At 32.0% G+C, this 9,721-nt stretch overlaps 1 long non-coding RNA gene across 1 annotated transcript; it reads right to left on the bottom strand.

Moving 5' to 3' along the window:
• Positions 1-4,656: 4,656 nt before the first annotated feature.
• On the bottom strand, positions 4,657-7,483 carry LOC136974476 (uncharacterized). Its single transcript, XR_010880647.1, has 2 exons — positions 7,282-7,483; positions 4,657-4,827 (listed from the first exon to the last, which is right to left on the bottom strand). It is a non-coding gene; the product is annotated as an uncharacterized lncRNA (long non-coding RNA).
• Positions 7,484-9,721: the final 2,238 nt, after the last annotated feature.

Raw genomic sequence — 9,721 nt, 5'->3', positions numbered from 1 at the left:
CACGAGAAAATACTAAAAAAGTTCTTTTTAGGATTTTCTGGTGTTTCGTTTAGGGATATTGGCCAATATTGCTCATGCTCCGCTGGTTAAATGGAAGAGATTTAGGAAAGTGGTCAATGCCGGCTCGATGTTAACTTGCACTCAAATTCGGCTATTATTTTTATTTACTTTTTTCTTGTAATAATTTCGCATTATATTTGTTTTTTCCGTGAAGGAGAACGTTTTGTGATGATTTTAAGCTTGGTATTTTATGTGTAGAGTAAATTATACGATTTTATACTAAATTATACGTGCAGCAATACGAAATCTTACGAAGCTGAAATTTCAGTCGTTTGTTATTTGAACGTCACGAATCTATCTGCGAATTTTCGATGCGATTTCTTATATTTATAGCGTTATGTTGATAAAATTCTATTTAGTAGATTTATTTATTTATTTTATTACTACACCAACGAGAAAATCTGCCATCTCCCTCAAAATATCACTGGTTAGTCGCGAAATCGCGTTTGATCACTAGCTAGCTACGTGGGATTTTTCGGGTTTTCCTCGCGTGTCTACCACCTAAGTAGGGACCAGGTCCCATAGAAATTTCTCTCGGAAAGCGCTCCCTTTGGCAGATCATACATGGGTTGCATTGCTTTACCCCATCGATTCACTCCACTCTCTCAAATATCGTTTAGAATACTCGCTCCATCATCGTTTCACTCTGCTTTCCGGAGACTGACACAAACAAAATCATTTGATTTTGTTTATAATTATCTATTAATAGTCTCGTTTATCTAATAACAAATTTTCAATACAGATTTTTTCATAGACGTGGCCAGAGTTCTAGTTTTTCCGCCCACGAAAAAATTTATGGGAATTATTTGCCAGATCAGATTCCGAACCCTTGGAGCGAGCAGAAGGCCGACGTCTCATCCATCCCTTAAAGATGGATGCCAAGATGGCACCATCTAAGGTTCTTTTAATTAAGAGGAGACTGATTCTGTGCATATTATGTACCCGTCTATTAGTTAAAAAGTATTGTAAAAATAAGTAGGCGGGTCCAGTTATACAGTATACTACAGTATAATGGGACAATCCAACGGGCGGATGACCGAACGATTAAGTTATCAGCCTCCCACTCTGAGAACACACGAACGAATCCGGATGGGCCAAAAAAATCCCAGACTCGTAGTTGTTCGTAACCTTATAAAATTAATGTTATTTTACAACCAGAAAATAAAATCTTTAAGATTTTTATTCTGCGTATTTCATTTATTCAAAAAATATGGCAAAAGGGGTCTGCTGAGGAGCGAAAGGAATCGTTAATCTCGTGCCCCATACGAGCTTTCGACGGACCCGCTAAACACCTTTGTCGATCGGCGTTTCCCATATTACGTGTAAACGCGTAATTCGATAATTCTCTAAAAGATGGCGTTAGTCTATTTATTATATACGACTAATAATAAATTCTAATAATATTTAATAGCAATTATTGTTCATTTAAAATAATTTTTATTAGTTATATGATTTCGATAAACAAGGAAAATACTTTCAGAAAACCAGATTTTATTTATTTATATTTTGACTTCGCCCTGTGGGCATTGAGTCCTTTTTCCATGCCCATAGTGGATTCTGCTAGACCAGGGCTTCTTAAACTTTTTTTATTCACGACCCCATTTGTAATTGTGATTTTTTTCGCGATCCAAAAAATAAATAAATAAATATATATATATATATAAAATAAAGATATATAAATGTTTTGCAATATACATATGAAATACAATGAAAATATACATCAATATTCAGTGGTCATATCCGAAATATTTAACAAAGGGTTCGCTAGCAGAAAATTTTTTCCTGACAATCACCGACAAACAAAATGGAAGTTTTAGCTAGAAATAAATACAATACCTTTTCTTGCGATATATCTATTAAACAGTAGCGTATTTAGAACGTAAGGGGCCCTGGGCGAAGACCAGGTAACAATAGTATATTAGTGCTGTCGACTTTTTTTTTTCTTTTTTTAGGCAGAGAAATTTTTCACCCCGAATGGCACTGATGATAATAGACAGATATCATCTCTCGAAGTACAATATCCTTTCTATTACGCTGTCCATAATCCGACACGTGTTCCACACCCATTTTGTATTATCTCGCGCGCGTGAGATTGTGGGATCTCTCTTATGACTGGATCTAGTTTCGAGAACTCTCTCGAATCGATCGCGATTAAACCTCGTTTCGGTCGAGATTGAAACGGTCGAGACAGATCGCACCAAGACATAGTCCCCGACCTTGCTCACAATCTAGATTGAAATGCTCGGTGCGAACGGGGTATAAGACTCTAGTTAAGTAGTGTTACAGAGTATAATACGTACATTTTAATATATTTTTTAAAAGAAACAAAACCACTGAGAAATGTTACGTGTGTTTAACAAGGTTCGGGAAACTGAAAATTTTACCAACGGGTTCGGCCGAACCTGTGCGAACCCGCTGAATATCACCACTGTATATATTGAAGATATATACAAATTTGCAAAAACAATAATGGTGTACTACCACAGTTCACTCTTGTGTTACAATGGAACAGAGACAACTGAATACACTGAAAAGCAACAACACTACACTAATTCACACTACAATCAGTGTTGTTGAATCGTTGTCTCGCTGCACCAGAAGTGATACAAAGTGCAACTCACGAAACCTACGACACAAAGCATGCCATTTTCAAACTCTCACAAATTATTTTCAATATTTTGCATTAAAATCTCGTGACCCCAAGATTTCGCTAAGCGACCCCAAATGGGGTCGCGACCCATAGTTTAAGAAGCCCTTGCTAGACCAACATGGAGGCGGTCGAGTGGAGAGAGACGAGGCCCGACTTATCTGGGACTGATCGCCCTTGAAAAATTCTTGAGGTTATTTCCATTTGGTTGGGTTTGTTTGTATACGGCAACGCAACACACGGGCGATCTACCGAGGAGGATGCCTCCCGAGAGGGGTTTTTTTTTGTGGAAACTGGCCCCTATTTAGATGTTACTAACGTAAAGAAAACCCGGAAAAATTCACGTGGCCAACCCGTTAGCGAACCCACGATTATCGTGGTTCAATGGTTTTATCCACTCTGCCACTGGTAACTTGAGATTAGTCCAGATTTGATTCTGGGTCTCTCGAAGCGGTAAATATGTCAGTCTGCCGCGGAAAGAATTTTACAATATGGCTGTTATTTCTTGAATCACTTTTTCGCATTTTATATCCTATAACAAAAGAAAGTGTGACTAGCGATCGATCAAAAATGATTTTTACATTTTTGGATTCGGGAGACCGTGAAACGTAGAGAAATACAAAAAGTTGGGGTTTTTCTGTACGTGTGGATGCTTAGTGTGTGGGGAAGGCACGATTTTCTTCATCCACAATCCCCCCACTCCCTCGACATTTAAATTAACCGTTAATTTAAATGTCGAGGGAGTGGGGGGATTGTGTCATATCTCCAGTGGGGTCGGATTTAATGAAGATTTTACTCGTTATTAGCATTTAAAATTATTTTATAAAACTAATCTCTACCTGAAAATCAAGCTTTTCGCCATTTTATAATTAATAATATAAGAAGTTTTTAAAATAAAATCTCAAAACAAACGGTGCCACACACCTAACAAAAGCGTATTTCGTATCATATTGCAATAGGTGATTAAATACGGAGCCGGATATTGCATCAGCAAACAAGCTACAGCTCGAGAAAGAAAAGATTTGTACAGGGAAGGAGAATCGGCAGAAAAAATACCCACGACTCCCGAGTTGGTATTTTTAAAATCGACATCGACTCCTACTCTCCGTTCCTGGATTTGTATGTTATATCTGGAGTCTAAATTCGGTCCTAACTGTGCAGATCTATGTATTTTTTAAATATAAATATAGGGCTATGCGTGTCACGAATCTACTAAATGCGTGCTTTGTGAACTTCTATACAAAAACAAAATGCTTTAAATTTTTATTCTTGGCAGTCTTATCACCGAGGGACCAGTTTGTTTGTTAAGTTAGGGCAACGCAACACTTGGACGATCTGCATAGAGGGAATGCCTTCCGGGAGGTCTTTTTAAGGGTACAGACGTGGAGAAAACCCGGAAAACTGTACGTGGCCAGCCTGTCCTGGCCAGGCGCGAACCCACGACCGAACTCCCAGTGTTCGGGGAACTGGTGAGCGGGGATCAGTAAGACCATTTGGCTTGGGCCTCAAGAAACAAATGTTACAAATTATTTCATTCCCTCGCATTTGCTGTGAATTAAGTGGAAAAAACCTTTATATTTTATCATTTAAAAAAATAGAAATTTAGACGTTCTTTTTAATGTAACGAATGCCTCAAAACATTGAATGACCGGACCTGCCTCGATGCTAAACAATGATACTAAACCTGACATTCTTTACTCTGAAATGTTTTTGTGGAGGATGATATTAGATTTTTACTAAAAATATTTCTGAAGTTCTTAGATATTTGTACTTTTGCGGTGTTTTATATTCAACCTTTTTGCTTCCAGCTTCACATTATAATATTTATATCATTCCCGCCGGCTTATTATGTGCATATGAAATACCACAAGCGAACACTTTTTGTATATTGTAATTTCTTCTTTCAAAATAAATTTAAGAGGAGGAGGTGGTGGAGAATTGCCAACTGATTTAGGAGCTTGGGAAGAGAGATTTATTTATAAAAACATATATATATTTTTAAAATTTTACTACAAGTAATCGCTGTCAATTCAATTGTCACTGGAACAAAATTTGTAAGATAAGATCCATTCCGTTTAAGAAGCCTTTCCAAAAGTCTGGCCCGGTTCCTGTGATAAATTCTGCAAAAAATTAATTAAATAATAAATAAATAATTAATTCAATACCGTTCTTTGTATGTGATTATTCGACAATAATAACACATTGAAATTTAAATATAAAACTTCATTGTGTTGTATATATACAAGGTCGAATTTACATTCGTTGAAGCCTTAAGCTATAACATATAAAAGGCCCTTTCCCCGTAAAATAATAATAAATATAAAAGCGTGAAGCCCTAAGATAATCCTTATAGTATGAGGCTTTAAACCCCATTTTAATTTGTTTAAATTATTAATAACTTTAAAATTTAGGAGCATGAGACATTAAACTTGGTACGGCGAGGCCTTAAATTATAGCTTGTTTAGCTGATGCTGAATATTTTTATGAACTTATTTTACTGAATTAATTAATTCTTAATATTAATATTTGGTTAATGTTACCTTAGGTAGCCAAGATTGTAAAGGAGTCAATGTCCGATCATTAATTCTTGTTTTGGGGCGTTATTTTTATTTTGTTCTTTTCTTTTTCTTGGTTCCTTTTTTTGTTGTTACGGACAAACTCCCAAGCACCAATGACCAAAAGAACAAAAAAAAAACGAAAATTTTTAACTTAGTTTGCATCGTTGCCCGATCCTGGAACATCATCCTATGTAAATTAGACAGTGCGGAGCTACACTGGATGAACAATTAAAAGCGGAACAGCCAGGACCAAAAGGAGAGAGAGCTTCAGGTGACCAAGGTGGTAAACGTCAGTGATAAGTTCGAGGAAATTGTGTTTGGCTGTACACTATTTATAGCTTGAGGAGGAGATAAAACGTTTTCTTTATTATGAGAAAGCTGTACAAGATTTTGATATTGTCTGTGGTTTGTGGAAATTATTAGTTTTAAATAAAGTCCTGGTCTGGTACTTTCCTCATTATTATGTAACCTATTGTTGTTTCCGAAAACGGTGAGTTACAAGATGGCGGCTCGTCTCTGATTCCAGCAAGAAAACAGTGGAACGCACGTTCTAACCTAACCTATTCTAATAATTTGGTTGCTAATAATTATGGTAATTTATTAGAATAGGTTAGGTTAGAACGTGCGTCCCACCGTTTCATTAGAGACGAGCCGCCATCTTGGCTACCTAAGGTAACATTAACCTAATATTCTTTAACTCTGCTTTTAAATCTAAATCATTTTACATTTTAAAATAAATTCATAACGTTAATTGTGTTACGAAATGAATAAAACGAGAGAAAATTATCTCACATTAATTTATGAACAGTTTTATCGCAGAAACTCTAAGACATCGCTCTTTTAGAGGCCTCGGACCGTGTAAATACTCCCTTATCGATACTCGTCTCAGTTCAGTACTCGAAATCCGGTACTAGCTAAGTTACATTATATAAACTTACATAAAAGAGACCTGCAATTCCGCGCTTGTCTCAAGCATGGAGTAATACCTAAAGAAGGTACACAAGGCTTTAGGTACTGTACGTGTGAACTATCGTGGCAACTGTTTATCAACTCTACTCTGTCGAATTAACTGATTCTTAGTATTTAAACAATAATCTAATTTATAAAGCTTTAATAATTTCAGAAATTTACCACGTTAGCTGTCTTTTAAAAAGAATAAAACAAGCGGAAATTTTCCATTTCTTAGAATAAAAATGGAAAAGAAATTTCTGTTATATTTAAGCTCATTACTTTTATTTTGTAAAATAGAAGTCATAAATATAATATCAACTTGTTTTATTCTCTATATTCTGGGAAATGAACGATTTAAACCAACGAAGCGTGACTTACGTACAGTACATGAACTTATTTAACCTTTAAACATTTTTTATTTTTGACGTAAGTTTGGAAGAAAAACATTTTATTGTAGACATTAAATCGATGTACAGTATTAGCTCGTTCAAACGTTAATAATTAATTTTATATATACTTTTTTATAGGAAAATACAGTAATTATCACTATCTTTATATAAAAATAACTAGATTTTAAAAAATATGGGTTAATGTTACCTTAGGTATACAAAATGGCGGCTCGTCTCTAATAAATTAGTTGCTAATTTATTAGAATAGGTTAGGTTTAGAAAACGTGCCTCCCCACTATTTCCTCGCTTCTGTATGCTGGAGTCAGAGACGAGCCGCCATTTTGTATACCTAGGGTAACATTAATCAAAATATGCTTATAAATTAACGAAATCGTATAAATTGGTGAAAATTTTAAGTAAATTTTGGGCATAAAACAAAATTTTATCTTAAAATCAGCTTTTAAGACAACATCGAGCTATAATTTTATAGCTTTTATATGTAACTTTATAGCTTTAATAATTAAAGTATAATTTAATAAATTAACGCTGGAAAGTTTTTCGTGTTAATAAATATTTATATTTATTAATTATAAAAACTTTTTAATCAACTTTTAAAACTTTTCTAAATATTAATTAACTTAAATATTTAATGATATTTAAATAATTGAGTACTTACCATCAGCTAAATCGATTGAACTTTCATTGGAAAACTCTTTAATTTTAGACGAATCGTGTGGCTTTTGATCGATTTTACTTGATATATTTTCATTAAGAATCAATTTATTGCCATTTACTAACGTATTTGCAGATAAATAAGTGAAAAGTAAACAAAAGATAAAGCCTAACACCAGCGAGTTGGACATGATACTTTTACTTTATGAAAGACTTTAGTTAATATTTTATATAAATTTAATAATTAATTTCAGTAATTTAATATGTTTAAAATTATGAGAAATTTAAATCCATAATTAAATATTCTATAATATAAATAATTTGCATTTATTAATAAATCATTGTAGGTGTATTATTTCTTAAAATTCACTTTAACCTTAACACAGATTCTATTATTAAAATTACTTAAAATACTCTTTATTTGAATATTAAACTTAATTTTTCCGCTTTAGATTATTAATACATTTAAATACATCATATAATTTATAAATTTAAATCTTATATAAATTGTTAAAGCAATTTATGTAATAAAAATAACAACCCTTTTATTATACATTTTATAGACAATACTAATTGTTTTAAAAAATAAGAATAATATTTATAAATAAATTTGCATTTTAAAAAAGAGATTTTGATATTCGTGACACATAAATTGATTTGTTTTAAATTTTAAATGATTTAACTATTTAATACACCAGTCTTTCAACCGGTAGATCGCGACTTCCTAAATGCTTTACATATTAATATTATAGTCTTCTAGTAAGATAAAGGTTGAAGTTATAACGGAATTTAAAGCTCGAAAATGTTATACGATATTTAAACTTATTTATTAATTTTAATTAAGTTGTAAATTATGAAAAGTGATATATTTGTTAATAAATAAGAAGTTGAGAGAATATATTTTAATTTAAATATATTTTTCCCTTTATTTTAATATGCAATGCATATGTTTTGTGTAAATAAAAAGAAATTGTACCGTACAATTCAATTTTTCTTAAGTATTTTACAGCTTCTATACAATTTTTCCATTGTATTTTATCATAAAAGTATTTTCCGTGACGTAAATGCCGACCTTCAACGATTCTTTAATAATTTAGTTGAATACTCACAGTGAAAAAAATTATCTTTACATTCAGTATAAGGAAGGAGAATAACAAGTTTTATTAAATAAATTGTATTCAGGCTCAAATAAGTCTTATTACAGAGGCCCGTGCCTCATATTTAAAGGGCCTTAAAAACATTTATTAAAAATAATAATCTTATTTTTTATTATATTTATTGTAAATATAACGAATTTTTAGCCTTCTTTTATATCTTTTAATGTTTATTGGGCTTCAATCTAAATGGTACGGGCCTCTTTCGACCTCCAAGATGTCCTTCCTTCCTAGGCCAGATAGAAGATAATCAGTAGGGCATTTAGTCCGGGTTTCATAAATGACTAATTTCTGGAGGCTTCGATTATAGCGGGGCTCCTAAATTTAGTCTTGTATGCGAATAACTTGATAAATATTAAAATTTCTTTCGATAAGTAGAGATAAATCTGTTTTTTTTTTTATTGATTTTATTCATATATAGGTCTATTTTTATTGTTTTCGAAGAGTGGTGAGAGGATCCTTCTCATTTCTTTCGGTTCGATTATAATAAAATAAAACAAGATTTACGATATATTTCGTTTTTAAGATATAAATAATATGGATATTTTATTATTATTTTAATCGCTTTTTCTAGTACTTTTTACGCCAACCTTACATAACTTATTCAAGTGTCCCTCTTTTCGCTTGACTTATAGAGTGGAAATTTTTACATTTTGTACCTGTACAGAATTCTTGAACGATAAAATAAATGAAAAATTCCATTTTTTTAGATTTAAATTTAATAAAAAAATAATCATTTCTTGGCCACTGGCAAGTAATATAAGCTTCTAATACTGTAGAAAGTTGTAATATTCTCTTCAAACTATTGTGAAAGTTGTTTTTAACCACTCTCACAGATGAAGCGAGGTATTATATTTCAATATATTTTACTTACCTTTATAAGCAAAGTCAATTAATAATTAATACAATTATAAAAATAATCAGTGCTATAATATCATATATTAAATATTATGTAACTTATTTATATAAAAATATAAATGTATTCAATTTTATTATCTTAATATCTTTTAAACCGATATTAAGCTGACCTTCTGAAGGTTAGTGAAATTATCTGATCAAATGAAACTCCATAGAGATTAATGTATTATACGATAAGAATATTTGGAAATATATCAATTGTTTTTATTGATAGTGACGGTGATCTATGAATTATTCAATTGCCTGAAAAAAAAATGGTTAAAGATACGACAATTTTCTTTTTAAATTAGTTTTTATCACAAAAACACAATAAAAATATTTATAAATGATCAAAGTATATGTAATTTAGGGCCTATAAATGATATAGGATGG

The sequence above is a fragment of the Centruroides vittatus genome, unplaced genomic scaffold, assembly GCF_030686945.1.
Source record: "Centruroides vittatus isolate TY-2023 unplaced genomic scaffold, ASM3068694v2 contig_349, whole genome shotgun sequence".
NCBI classification, from domain to species: domain Eukaryota; kingdom Metazoa; phylum Arthropoda; class Arachnida; order Scorpiones; family Buthidae; genus Centruroides; species Centruroides vittatus.
The sequence above is the reverse complement of the archived record's forward strand: the minus strand, read 5'-3'. Positions and strand labels throughout refer to the sequence as shown.